This window comes from Schistocerca gregaria, unplaced genomic scaffold, assembly GCF_023897955.1.
Source record: "Schistocerca gregaria isolate iqSchGreg1 unplaced genomic scaffold, iqSchGreg1.2 ptg001802l, whole genome shotgun sequence".
Classification (NCBI taxonomy): Eukaryota; Metazoa; Arthropoda; class Insecta; order Orthoptera; family Acrididae; genus Schistocerca; species Schistocerca gregaria.
In genome coordinates, this window is record NW_026063051.1 from 29,134 (window position 1) to 44,892 (window position 15,759).

Sequence of the window (15,759 nt, forward strand, 5' to 3'; positions counted from 1 at the left end):
CTCAAAGTCCGTCAACTGCACATACGGTTCACGTCCACGTTGTCGCGGCATGCTACCAGTGTTAAAGACTGCGATGGAGCTCCATATGCCACGGCAAACTGGCTGACACTGACGGCGGGGGTGCACAAATGCTGCGCAGCTAGCGCCATTCGACGGCCAACACAGCGGTTCCTGGTGTGTCCGCTGTGCCGTGCGTGTGATCATTACTTGTACAGCCCTCTCGCAGTGTCCGGAGCAAGTATGGTGGGTCTGACACACCGGTGTCAATGTGTTCATTTTTCCATTTCCAGGAGTGTATATATAGTTCTGCTACCACTCCTGCAGGAACGAGGAGAGTTAGGAATTGAGCAAAACTCAATTAGAATCATGGTTGGCATTTGAAGGCTTACAACTTTCAATTCTCAAGGCGACTCTTGTTATCTTAGTCAGGTGAAGGATTCGACAAGTGCATGAGATTAAATATTCAACGTTTCCCGGTGAAGAGTCAAACAATAGTCAATGCATGATAATTATCTCACGCCTCTCATGGACGGACATGCAACTTATCTCACAGACAAGATTCAGTCTTGTCTCAGCATGTTGCGCTCGGTTACAAGTGAATTTAGGGGAGTGGAACATATCATTCTACTCTTAACATACAGGAATCTAAAAAGATCTAAAATCGACACGTTATTCTGCAGAGGCAACAAAATATCTGTCTCAAAACTATAAGGGGTAGTCAAATGAAAACGAGACATGGAAAAAGTTAAATAAACTATTTATTATTACAAAAGGAGTCGGCATAATTGTTAATGTATTTATTCCTCTATGAAACAAGACGGTTAATACCTCCACAGAAAATATTTGTGACTGCCTATGGAATCATGATTGTACGCAGGCGTATTCCTGTTCGTTTGGTGCAAATCGACAGTCATGAATGTCTTTTTTCGGAGCTCAAAAAATCGCTTCGGGAGAGAAGGAGCTATATGTAGAATGTGTGAATGCTTCCCAGCGAAACTTCTGCAGCATACCAGAAACGACCTTGGTGACATGTGGGAGGGAATTACCCCGCAACAGAAAGATACCGTCCGTCAACGTTCCTGGCCGTTCGGACTTGACGCCGTTCTTCAGTTTTAGCAAAATGTCTACATGGAGATCTGTCTCGTTTTCATCTGACGGCCTCTTAAAGTTCTGTTTATGCATCAGGACTTGCCTGGGAACTATTGTTCCACGTCAACAAACATATTGGTAGCGGAAGCTGCAGAAATGCGCAATACCTTAAGACAGAGATTAAGGACTGACCTATTCCTGCTTTCTGCGATTCACCACCCACAGATGTGGAAATTCGACAGATTACCTCAAAGAGAGGTGAATGAGCAGGGAATAAACAGTGCCCAAAAATCGGAATTATGCTCAACCTTCTTTGGAAATTTTGCGTGACTCCAAAGAACGCCTGCATATGTACGTTAATTCCGATAACCAGTATAACGAAAACACTTCAGCAGCTGACGTTTTCTACTTTCGAACAAAAACATTTGCCGGAGTAGATCAATTAGTAAAAATTTGCATGGCTGATAATTTCCCTAAGTTTATCGAAATATGTACTGATGACTTCAAAACCGCAGGTAATGAAAGAGAGTTGCGCTGTGTGCCAGCACAGGTTACAAAGGACTGATCTCTCTTCCCAGTGAGACTTTTAGTTTTTCTGCAGAAGGTACGGCAGTCGCAGCTTTACATTCTGTGCAGAGCCTCGCAGTAAAAACATTTTCATTTGAACACACTGTATAAACTGTTGAGACACCAGACCTTCTCAAAGAAACTCATCTACAGGTAATGGAAATTATAAAATCCACCAAGGAGAACTAAATTTTTGGGAAGAAGGTAAAATTTATGCGGATCAAGAGAAACACTAACATTAAATATTAAGAAATAGTCTATGACTTAGCGAAGAACGCCGCTCAAAACGGCAATTTTAAAACTGTATTACTTCTGCCACCATATATTATGTGAAACTACAAGGAGCTAGTGGAAACGCGAATATCAATGATGGCCACGGAGTAAAAGAAATAATCATGGACGAAATACAGTCAAACATAGCTTCGAAGCCCTGCTTCCACATAATTAAGGTGAATAAAGGTTTTACAAGTTTCATAGCAAACATGACGCTTAATCACAGACTTCGGTCTTTGCAAAATGTTCTCGTGAAGGTCTGTCACGTTTTAAACTGACGCCCTCTTAAAGAAAACATCCCGTTTGCGCATCAGTACTTGCCTGTGAACTATCGTTCCACGTCAACAAACGTATTGCTAGCGGAAGCTGCAGAAATGCCCAATACCTTAAGACGGAGATCAGTGATTGACTAGCCACACTCACCGAATATACGTTCGGGACAATCCTTATTGTGATTATGATGTAGTAACAGTAGGAAACATGAATCATGTTTCTTTTTTTTCGAATGTAAACTGTATACAAATCTGCAAATTAATTTCGTACAGCAGCTAGAAAGGTTCAAGTGCTGGATTAAATCTCAAGGTGAAAGCATATCAATGATAAGAATTGCCGATGACATCACTATCCTGAGTTAAAGTGAAGAAGAATTACGGGATCTACTGAAAGGAGTGAACAGTCTAATGGGTACAGAATAGGGATTGAGAGTAAATCTAAAAAAGACGGAAGTAACGAAAAGTAACAGTAATGAAAATAGCGAAAACTTAACATCAGAACTGGGGTCACGAAGTAGACCAAGTCAAGGAATTCTGCTATAATAACCTCTGACGTAGTAAAAAGGACATGAATAACTAAGTAGCACTGGAAAAAAAGGCATTCCTGGTCAAGAGAAGTCAACTAATATCAAACACAGGCCTTAATTTGAAGAAGAAATTTCTGTGAATGTACGTTTGGAATACAGCATTGTATGGTGGAATGTGGGAAAACAAGAACAGAAGAGATAAGGTAAGGAATGACGAAGTTCTGCGGAGAATCGGCGAGGAAAGGGATATATGGGAAACATTGACAAAAATAAGGGACAGGAAGGTAGCACATGTGTTTAGACATCAGGGAATAACTTCCATGGTACTAGAGGAAGCTGTACAGGGTAAAACTTGTAGAGGAAAATAGAGATTGGAATATATCCAGCAAATAATTGAGGACCTAGGTTGTAAGTGCTACTCTGGGGTGAAAAAGTTGACACAGGAGAGGTGCGCGTCACATAAAACGATAGAGGACACAAAAAAGGTCATCGGCTCTCATGAACCATTACTAATATAGGTTATTTTCATATTAATTTTGAAGCTTATCATCAGATTTTTAAATAAATGTAATTTTACGCTGTAAAATACTAGAAAATTCGTAATACTCGGTCAGGTGAGCGCATGGCCTTCAGGACAGGAACAAAAGCAAAAGTAAAAACAAAAACCTTCCGTTGGTTTCGGCCAACCCCGTGTCAGTCGCTTTCGCCTTGCCGGCCCTGCTAAATCCCGTATCACGCGGAGCAAGATTCGCCGTAAGTTTCCTTGCTGGCTCGCGCGACGTCTACCTTGCGGGCTCCGTCGTCTGCTAGCGGGCTACCTTGCTGGGAACCTTGTAAGATTTCCAGGATAGGTCCGGTGCTATTTTTCTTGTAAGGTTCCCTGCTTGCTACCTGCGTTGGCCAATCATGAGACGTTTCGTTTGTGACGTCAGACGCGGAAAGCTTGGGCGGGAAGCCTTTGTTGATAGTCGATTTTCTGCTGTTGTGAGGTGCGGTAGGAAGTTCTTGTAATTATTAAATAATGGGGCCGCAGTGGCCCAAGGAAGCGACTGAAGCATTGACATGTACTTATAAGGAATAATAGTGTCTGTACTTCGTGAAAAGCGCAAACTGTTATAATAAACACATGCGTGCAGAAGCACTCGAAAGAATTGTTAGTGCCGTGTGTCTTGTTCGACCATATACGACGAGCAACGATCTAAACATTCATGGTGGTGTCTGATTGTACTATATCGTGTCTCCCTACCACTTTCGCGCAACGACGCTCTGAGCGTGTTTATTAGGGAATTAACTAGTTTGAACCTGGGACCTGCTGCTGGTAAGGAGACACCAGACCACACATGACATGTAGAATTCAGAAGAGTTCAGTGAGACTAGCGATGATATAACCAAATACTAAATGATCTCAGCGTCAGCTCCACTGCACTCCCTGTAAAAGAATCTTAATTCTAACTAAATATAGTGGAAAGGGTTCAAGGCTTTCCTATTTTTAGTTAGCTGGTAAAATAACGTCGAAAAAGCAGTTAAGTTTACCATTGGAAATTTATTCTAATCACAAAACAGCGTTTATAAATTGCACTATTGATAAAAGGAAATGTTTTAATACAGGATGGTAAAAACCAACTGCGTTCAACAAAAATGTGAACGAATATTCCCTAAATGGGTTTCCAAGTTCTACAATCGATCGAAGGATGACCTATGCCATATCACATCTATAATCTAGGTTTAAATTAAGTTTCACAAAAGAGAAAACTATCAAAATGGTCTACAGTGACCCTCAATTATCTTTAATAACTTATCTAACTTGTCGTAAATTACAGTGGCTGATGTGGCTTCTCAATAACTATATAAAAATAGAAAATTTATCGCGTTTCAGATCTGTTCTTCAAGTGGCAAATGTGAACACCATGAGTTTTAATTAACGATCGACACTAGTATTACGCAAAAAGGGGTGTAACAGATGAGACTTCTGCAGTTCTGAGTGAAGCTTTATGCGCTCAAAAATGCGGCATCGCGTGCGTTCATTACCTTGTCGGTGTTTAGGCAGCGTCAGGGCGACAGCGGCCGGCACTCCAGCCGTCCACCTCGCCGTCTCGAAACCAACTCTCCAACTTCTCCTTACTACAATTTACCGAAGTTAGTTTAAAAAAGCTATCTGACTGTGTTTTCATCTGACCAATCAGGGTCTCAATGTTAACCTTATGCTCCGCCTACAAAAATTCTGTCTATCCAATGGGAAACGTTATACTTTTCGTGGTGGGGCAATGTTTTTAAAGTTTGCAACGTAACAGAGACGCTAAAAAGTCTCACGCTAAAACCTGCAGCTAGTGTGGTCCTTTTAGCGTTATCGTGAGATCTATACTGCTCTTCTGGAGGGCTCTATCTTTTAACATGGGCTGGGGAGTGATCCTAATGTAACAGACACGCGAAAAAGTCTCACGCTAAAACTTGCGGGTGGTAGTGGCCCTTTTTGTGTTATCGTAAGATCTATACTGCTTTTCTGGAGGGCTCTAGCTTTTAACATGGGCTGGGGGTTGTCCTTGCCATACCTGAGACGCGAAAAAGCCTGACGCTAAAACGTGCGGGTTGTATAGTTGTACAGGTAGGCTCACAGCGTGGGTGCCCAGCCCCTCTCTTTATCTAGCTTAACACGCTTCTGCTCTCGGCTTCTGTCCTCGTTTCTCCCCTCGGAACTGCGTCTGCCTCATTGTGGGAAGGTACGACATGCATTTAGGCATTCTTGTGTTAGTCTGTGATATTCCATTTGCTCACTCGTTACTCGTATTACTTTGGTTAATTTAATGTCACAATTTATTCGGAGCTATGTGACATACTACTGGATTTGCTTATCATGTCAGGATTTTCATGTAAGGTGTTGGATTTGCCTGACACCTTACAACGAGTCCTATAGCAAAGTGTACAATTTACGTACTCAATTTAAAGTCGAGTATGCCAAAGTAAAATCATCGAAAAGCAGTGGCGCTGGGATGAACGACGTAAGTACAAAACTATGAATTTTGCGATGAATGTAGAAACCTACTACTTCCAAAGCGATACAAAGCAGTTCTTCAAATACCAGTACACCCATTCGTATAAAATTTGCAAAGGATGTACGATCTTCTATCCTACAAAATAAAGTCTTATATAACAGTCATTATTGGTATATTTATAAAGTCAAACAGTAATGAAATGATGATACTTTTCAAACAAAAGTAGGTGTTATGCGAACTAACCTCAGCTCTTTATGAAACATAGAGAGCATACCTTTTCCAGCGTTTCTTCTCTTAATCCATTTTTTTCGCCCATTCTTTCTTTCTTCTTCTCTCATTAGCATCCATTTCTGCATCGTTTAGCACCAAAACAGCTAATAACGCCGGTTTGCTCTGAGCATCTGTACCTGAAGCAGCCTTCTTCGCCGAGCGAGGTGGTGCAGTGGTTAGCACACTGGACTCGCATTCGGGAGGACGACGGTTCAATCCCGTCTCCAGCCATCCTGATTTAGGTTTTCCGTGATTTCTCTAAATCGTTTCAGGCAAATACCGGGATGGTTCCTTTGAAAGGGCATGGCCGATTTGCTTCCCAATCCTACCCTAACCCGAGCTTGCGCTCCGTCTCTAATGACCTCGTTGTCGACGGGACGTTAAACACTAACCACCACCACCAGCACCCATCTTCGTTCGATACAACATGCAGCCGACCACAACATAACTAGCTGCCGATCTTGCACCGTGGGAGAGCTTCGGCATGGAAGATAGCCGGCTCCTTTCCCTGCAAGCCGGCAGGCACGCACGCCATCTCGCAAACTTGCGGCGAATCTTGCTCCGTGTGAGACGGGCTTAAGCCACCAGAAGATGTGTGAGGGAAAGCAAGCACACCTGTACTGTGAGAAGCCAGTAATCGCAGGCCATGGCCTGTCTGCTGAGACGAGGGAGGGTCGCAGACACGCGAGGCGAGTTAGCCGCCCTGACTCACTAGCCGCGGCTGGCACGTCGCTCCCCGTCAGCTCGTACTGCCTACCTGGCTGGCGGCTGAATCATCCGCACGGCTGGGCGACACGTCACCACGCCTGCAGCCGGGGAACGTACCGCCTATCTGGTGGCTACCAAGACTACAGGGTCAACTCCGTGATGCAGCATTCATCTTGAACGAAGTTCCTCGCCACCATATGCTCGAGGAAGAATTTTCTGCACTCATCCATGTTTTCCTGACGCTAATGTGTACGACCCCCTAGACTTAAATATCTATTTTCTACGTATCACGGTTCTAGGCGCTACAGTCTGGAACCGAGCGACCGCTACGGTCCTTAGGTTAGTTAGGTTTAATTAGTTCTAAGTTCTAGGCGACTGATCACCTCAGAAGTTAAGTCGCATAGTGCTCACAGCCATTTGAACCATTCTACGTATCACTGGAGGCCCAGGAATTTATGTCCAAGTTTGAAACAAAACGCACAAATGACTGCAAGCAAACGTTAGTAGAGACTCATGCGTTTGTAAAAAGGTCTAAGCGCGAATCGTACAACAGCTACCCACGTCACACTTTAGCAAGGTATCCGGCGGAGAACACGAGAAAATTCCAGTCATATGTCAAATCGCTAAGCGCGTCTAAGGATTCCATTCAGTCCCTTGTTGACCACTGTGTTGTAGCAGTTGAAGATAGAAAAACGAAAGCCGAACTTTTAAATTTCACGTTCAAGAAGTCGTTCACTCAGTAGGATCGTACAGACAGTCATTTAACCAGCGGACAGACTCCCGCAAGCACGCCATAGTAATATGCATCCCTGCGGCAGGGAAACTACTGAAATATTTGAAACTAAATAAATCACCAGATCCGGATACAGCTCCAATTCGATTTTACAGAGTACTCTACTGCATCGGCCCCTTACCTAACTTGCACTTATCGTGAATATCTCTCCCAGCAACCGGAGAAAAGCGCAGATGACTCCAGTATATAAGAAGGGTAAGAGAACGGACCCACAAAATTTCAGACCAATATTCCTAACTTCGGTTTGCTGCAGAATTCCTGAACGTATTCTCAGTTCAAAAAATGTTCAAATGTGTGTGAAATCTTATGGGACTTAACTGATAAAGTCATCAGTCCCTTAGCTAACACACTACTTAACCTAAATTATCCTAATGACAATCACACAAACCCATGCCCGAGGGAGGACTCGAACCTCCGCCGGGAGCAGCCGCACAAACCTTCTCACTTCATATAGTCAATTTTCTTGAGACTGAGATGCTTATGTCCATGAATCAGCGTGGTTTTAGAAAGTTTTGCTCGTACGAAACTCAGCTTGCCCTTTTCTCACACGATGTGCTCCGAACAATGGATGAAGGGCAACAGGCAGATTCCATATTCCCATGTGTTCAGAAGCATTTGACACGGTACTCCAGTGCAGGCTGTTAACGAAACTACGAGCAGATGGAATAAGTTCACAGATGCGTGAGTGGCTCGAAGACATCTTAAGTAATAGAACCCAGCATGTTGTCCTCGCTGGCGAGTGTTCATCAGAGACAAGGATATCGTCAGTAGTGCCCCAGGGAAGAGCCATAGGATATCCGTTGTTAACTGCATACATAAATTATTTGGCAGGTAGGGTCGGTAGCCATCTGCTCCTGTTTGCTGATGATGCTGTGCTGCACGGTAAAGTGCCCAAATTGAGTGACTATAGGAGGATACGATATGGCTTAGATAATATTTCTAGCCGGCCTGAGTGGCCGAGCGGTTCTAGGCGCTTCAGTCTGGAACCGCGCGACCGCTACGGTTGCAGGTTCGAATCCTGCCTCGGGCATGGATGTGTGTGATGTCCTTAGGTTAGATAGTTTTAAGTAGTTCTAAGTTCTAGGGGACTCATGACCTCAGATGTTAAGTCCCATAGTGCTCAGAGCCTTTTGGACCATAAAATTTCTAGTTTGTGCGACGAACGTTGAAAAATGTAAGTTAATGAGGGCTGGGTACAAAGAATAAACCCGTGATGTTCTTTTACAGTATTACTAGTGTCCTTCTTGAGACAGTGTAGTCATTTAAATATCTGGGCGTAACGTTGCAGACAGATATGAAATGGAAAGTACATGTGAGAACTGTGGTAGAGAAGGCGAATGGTCGACTTGGGTTATTGGTAGCATTTTAGTTTATTCAAATGGCTCTGAGCACTATGGGACTTAACATCTATGGTCATCAGTCCCCTAGAACTTCGAACTATTTACACCTAACTAACCTAAGGGCAGCACACAACACCCAGTCATCACGAGACAGAGAAAATCCCTGACCCCACCGGGAATCGAACCCGGGAAACCGGGTGTTAGGATTTTAGTAAATAGTGGTTCACCTATGAAGGAGACCGCATATAGGACGCTGCTGTGACCTATTCTTGAATACTGGTCGAGTGTTTGGGATCAGTTCGAGGGCGCACTAAAGGAAGACATCGAAGCAATTGAGAGGCAGGCTGCTAGATTTGTTAAGGTTTGAACAACACGTAAGTGTTACGGAGGTGCTTCGGGAACTCAAATTGGAATCCCTGGAGGGAAGGCGATGTTTTTTTCGAGAAAGACTATTGAGAAAATTTTGAGAACCGGCATTTGAAGCTGACTACAAAAAGAATCTATTGACGTCAACATACATTCCGCGTAAGGACCACGAAGGTAAGATTCAAGAAGTTGGGGCTCATACAAAGGCGTATAGATAGTCGTTTTCCCCCCGCTGTATTTGTGACTTGAACAGGTAGGAAATGACTAGCAGTGGTACAGCATACACTGCACCACGCACCGTACGGTAGATTGCGGAGTATCTACAGTATTGTAAATAGGCTATTTAGGTTTTTTATTGGTAACGCCACATAGCACTCTGTACGAAAAATCACTGGCTGTACTGTGTGCAATCAGTGGCTGGTTGGCATTGTTGTAATACTTGCCATTGTAGTGTTGGGCAGCTGGACGTTAACAGCGCGTAGCGTTGCGCAGTTGGAGGTGAGCCACCAGCAGTGGTGGACGTGGGGAGGGAGATGGCGGAGTTTTGAAATTTTTAAGACTGGATGTCATGAACTGCTATATATATATTATGACTACTAAGGTAAATACATTGCTTGTTCTCTACTAAAATCTTTCATTTGCTAACTATACCTATCAGTAGTTAGTGCCATCCGTAGTTTGAATCTTTTATTTAGCTAGCAGTATTGGCGCTCTCTGTATTGCAGTAGTTTGAGTAACGAAGATTTTTGTGAGGTACGTGATTTGTTGAACGTATAGGTTAATTTAGTCAGGGCCATTCTCTTGTAGGGATTATTGAAAGTCAGATTGCGTTACGACAAAAATATTGTGTGCCAGTTTAAGCACAGTTATGTACAATTTTTCTAAGTGGACGTTTCATATGGCAACCCTGCCAGGATACCTCACTGGAATCTTCTGATTTTTTCTTGTAGTTTGTGTAGTTAGTGTAGCCTTTGTTTATTGCTAGCATGTAATTGTAGAGAGAATTTCCTCTGTAGTTGTAGTTTTTCATTGTTCTACAGTAAAACAGTTGTGGCATGCATGTAGGTTTGCACCAAGTATTTCGCAGCTGCGCTTGCAATTAACGAGATATTATTTTCAGTGCTACGTTAATGTGTTTTCTTATTTTGCTCTTCAAATTGTGCTTTTCTATGTTATCCTGTGAAATATTGTGACAATAATGGCATGTGAAAAACGTGATACTAGACTCCAAAGTAAACTGAGAAATGACAGTGAAGACAAAAGCAGTGTGTTAGCGCCACCGAGTAATGAATTAACTAGTGTTCAAAGTAGTAATTTGGTAATTGTACATAGGGAAATGGAGCAGGCTGCAAATAACGGTGAAGGCAGTGAAACAATTAATGAACAAGGAAGCATTATCGATCGATCGTTCGGCAACAGCTCGCCTCAGGATTCAGAAATGACAGGACACAATCTTGCAAATACTGTAGATTCAGGTTTTGCGTCCTCACCGTTTTCTCAAATAAATCACATTTTCTGCTTTTCAAAATGCGAATATTGCCGGTTCAAATGCGCTGCCGAATAGCACTGAGGAACATGTTTCAGACACCAGTGCACTGTTATTACAGTTAATGCAACGAATGGACAAAGGCTACAAAAGTTAGACACAACACTTGGACAAAATCAGAAACAAATGGGACAAAATCTTCAAAAGTTAGATACAATGGAACAAAATCAGAGACAAACACAGCAAAACCTTCAAAAGTTAGACACAATGGAACAAAATCTTCAAAAGTTAGACACAATGGAACAAAAGCTTCAAAAGTTAGACTCAGTGGAACATACGCTTGAACAAACACGTGAAGATTTAACTACTGAGTTGCATAAAATCGAATCGAAATGTCGAAAAGTCTGTAATGACGTAAAAACACAAATTTGTGAGCATTTTCAATGAAAATGCATTACAGAATCACGAATCAGCCATAAAAGAACTGCAAACTATTGTTCATGAAAATCATGAGACCTTGCAAGCTAAAATTGACTCAGTTGCATCTACCGATTCGCTTACGCAACTTGCAAAAACTCAGGAAAACTTAAAGGATACAGTAGATACTCTGAAAATTGGTTCAGAAAGACACATGGAGGAAATCAGGTCATTATCAGAGAAAGTAGTTGAACTTTCGGATCAGCTAAATAATTTATCTACGAAGGTAGATGATAATCTGAATGACACAAAACCGGTAGTCTTTAATGACACAGAAGAGTTCGAACAAATTAGGAAATTCAAACAAAATCAGAATCAAATTTATACGCAACACCAAAGAGAAATCCGGGAAGTACAAGATCAGCTGACACAGGTAATACAAGAATTACGTGTTTCAGAGGACACTCGCGCTGCAACACGGGAATAGGGACTTAGAAATACGGAAAAGCCACAAAATAATAGCACCGGGCATTTCGGAAATTATGAAAGAAATTGGCAAGGTGCACCGAATTTTGAAATGGAACCACCGACACGACGTAACAATAACCGATATGCTACCAGCCGACACGATGATTTTGACTATAAGCTGTTCATTACTACACGTAAATTCAAAACATTTAAGAATTCTGGCAACGACATTCATCCACAAGCGTGGCTCCATCAATTCTCTCATTGCTTTCCTCCTAACTGGTCATTAGAGCACAGATTAGAATTTATGTGTGGCTACTTGGAGAATGAACCAGCTGTAAGAATGCGATAGGTCATTCACGATTGCCACAGTGAAGGAGAATTTTATCATGCCTTCCTCTCAGCATATTGGTGTGAAACTACACAAGACCGAGTAAAACATGAAACATTTCGAACAATCTGAATTTTCCAGTCTTGTCAAATATTTCGAAGACATGTTACATAAGAATCAGTATCTTTCAAACCCATACAGCCCCTCAGAACTCATCCGCATTTGCTTAATCAAATTATCTGAACATTTACGACAGATTATTTTAGCAGGACGATGCAAAGACGACACTGAAGCTTTTCAGGGACTCTTACAAGAATTAGAAATTGACACAGACAGTCGCGGGCTCATGAAAACAGGAAAACAATCACTACAGGTCATATCCGTCGCAATTCCGCGATGAAAGCAACAATAACTGGACATGAAAAGGCTATTCTCTCAACACAAATAGAGACCAAAACAGACACCACCCATACGACAACCACTGGCAGAGTAATAGTTACAGAGAAAGATCACATTTCCGTAGTAATGAATATTACATAGACAATCATAGAAACAGACAATATGGCAACCAGAACTATTATTATCACGGGAGACAGAATAATTTCAGACGCAAGGGTCCACCGCGCAGTGATAATTCAGGGAGAAATTCTCCACCACTTAACCGGCAAGAAAGAAACTACAGGAACTACCGACATGACGACAGACGATATAATCATAACGACAGACCGAAATTTCATCAGAACTGGCGAGCTTCAAACACGGCAGAGCCTTCTCGTAATAGTGAATTTGTAGAAGTTAGGTCTCCTAATCCCAATAACGGCGCGCGCCATTAGAGACAGACAATGACTCGCACCGCAGGCAGCCGCGTGCGCCGGCTGGCTCAGAGAAAAAATAACATAGACGCTAACCTTGAGAAAAATTCCAGTATTCTTTACCGACGTATACCGCATGATAATTGCGTTCAAGTTAACTCTGAGCACTAGGAAGAGTAAAGGATTGTACTACACTTCGTATGTAAAACCGTTTATTGAAAGATAATCTGTTTTTTAACTTTGTTTTTGCCATATAACTTTTCACTTTACATTACTAGTATGCTTTGTCAGACTTAGAAACTGTTAACATGCAACAATGTTTGATGTTAAATACCCAGTCAAGAACCAAGAGAACTTATTTCAACAGAAATTAGGAATGCATTGTTATAGTGAACAGACGACACAGTGTTGTTATTTGTACATTGTTGCTTGTTAGTTGCACGATTACGTAACGACTATAAGGCTTACATACTTAGAACGTATACTGTTAATAAGATTTTAATTGAACATCTTGGTTTAGTTGAAAAGACATTCTTTATTTGAAATACTTTCTGTGAGATTAAAGGTGACTTAGCATTTGGTTTCTTTGATAGCTACACGATTATATCACGACGCTACTAATGCGTGACACAATTTACTTTGTGCTTTTGTGGTGTATCTGTTTTATATCTGCACAGTTTTTCTGAATTCTTGTGGAAGAAAAACATGTTTAGTAGTAACTTTGTGGTATAGCTACAATGAGACAGCCTTTTTTCTAGCACAACAATACGTTACAGTACAGTACTTACTTCATCACGGCAATAAGCGTAGTAACTACGATATCTATACGCAAAGCATTTCACTTTTGTTTGCAGAACTTAGCTTTCGGAGGACGATAACTACGACACTTCCACAGAGATTATCTTACAACAAGACGAACAGTTTAGCGCTTCAGTACACGTATTTGAGTGATTAATTTTGTACTTAAAACATTTATTTTTAAAATATTTTAAGTACAATGATACAAAGGTTTTCCGTGATACATTTCATTCCATTGTTATAATCTGTAACACCTGAGGATATAATTAGATTAATCCTCAGGGGGGTACACGCTTACTTTGTGTTCCATGTGTATGGCAAGCACAAGGAGCCCTAGCTAATATGGTATTTGCTTATACAACTTTACACATCGCTACCATATTTCTCTAACACATTAATTACACAGCTATCTGATCATTTAACTGGGAGAGACAAACATTCATTTTACTACATCAGTGACAGATGTTTACGTAATTACACAGTTGGATAACTTCACACTTACGAAATTGTATTTTGTCTGTACTTTGTGAACTGTTCATATTTTTTCGGAACCTTTGTGATACTATGAGAGCTTTGAATGACATATTTGGTACGGGATCATGATTTTTAAAGTACGTTTGAGGTAGATGATACTTTTGACACGAGCAGAGAATTTTTTTTACATTTTGAAATTATTACAGAAAGCTATGACGTTTTTGAGATTTAACTGAGATGTTATGACATTATTACGACGACGATATGTATTATGCTGTTGGGTATGTTTGTGACCAATAAGACGATGCTACCGTATATGAGGAATTTGATTATGCTACGTACTTCTTATGATGAAATATTGAAGAAGCGTCGACGAATATGTATATGTATGATAAGGTAAGGAATAATGAGTAGTGGTTAGGGACTCTGATTTGTGGAGAAGGATGTTGGAAACCAAGAATCGTACTTTAGCATTATGAAATGTGTGTACATGTGTGAATGTATCACAATGCCACTGAAAATTTTTTGGACACTGATTTTGTTTCTACACATTTGTAACGCAAATTCTCGACCTGTTAAATTTTTTATATGAGACTGTCACTGTAGCGCAAACTGCTGTCGTAAATAATTCGGTTAGAAAACTAAATGACCACCTTCACGTAATGCGTCGTGGGCAACCAGCTGCGCGACAGTCACCTGAAAAAAAGCCATTAGTGTGTGCCTTTCAGAGGCACAGGTGGAGAAAAAAAAGGAGGCCATTATCCTCGTTATTGACATTCCTTTGTAGAAAGCATCGCAAATGCGACACGATCAAACTTGAAAACATATGATTACACTGTGGAGCTCTTAATTTATGATATTTACTAAAATGATTAATTAAATGATGAGAAACATTTTACATCTATTGTCTTTCTAGTTGAGAGATTGCTCACTTTGTTTAATATCTAGTTTCTAGCTGCACCGCAGCATTTGATAAAATAAAATTTTATAGATGTACTAATATAAATATTTTATGCGTACAGATCCAGTAAATAATAACTTTATGATGTACTTAAAGGAAAACGAAGGAGCACAAAAAGACATTTCCCTTACATAGAAATTGCATACAGAATTTTCTTTTATGAATTGGTAATTTTTGGTAGAATAACTTCTTGTGGTGCACCACTTTAATTATATAGAATTAAGATGTGAATATACATTTCCCTTATCTGCATTGTTGTCTTTAGTGTAATATTTTTTCTGCTTGAGCTTTGTCATGTTTAGGTATAAGTTTTTGCATTTGCTGCTGCTGTGTGCCAGGCATAGTGCTACTGAATTTCACTTTGTATTACTCTGTTAAGCTAGTTTTACTACTGATTTACTTTTCTTGTTGCTGCAGACTGGCTCATATTAGTGATAATGTTGGATTTTCTTTGCTAACTTATATATGTGTATACTGCTGCGTGCTTTGGCAATTTGAATTTTTTATTGCTGTTTGTATTAATTGCTTTATGCTGCTGCATTGCCTCGTCCCTTAGTTTAGCATCTGAGCTCAGTAGGTTTAAGGTAGCTTAAGAGGGGGTAGACTATATAAGAAATTAACTATGATGAATTGGAAGAAAAGCATTGAGTAGCTATAAGAAAATGGTTTGCCCAAAAAAGTTGTGTACAGTGAAGAAAAACTATTTTTGAAAGAGGATGTGAACAGAATACAGAAAGAATGGTTTTTTTTCCCTGCTGGATCAAATGTGAAATGTTGAAATAAGAGGGACGATCTATGGAATGAAGTTTTGGGTTGT

General features: G+C 40.9%; 1 non-coding gene across 1 annotated transcript; it reads left to right on the forward strand.

The window, feature by feature from the left end:
• Nucleotides 1-6,146: 6,146 nt before the first annotated feature.
• Nucleotides 6,147-6,219, forward strand: Trnaa-cgc (transfer RNA alanine (anticodon CGC)). The gene has a single exon. It is a non-coding gene; the product is annotated as a tRNA-Ala (tRNA).
• The last annotated feature ends 9,540 nt before the right edge of the window (nt 6,220-15,759 follow it).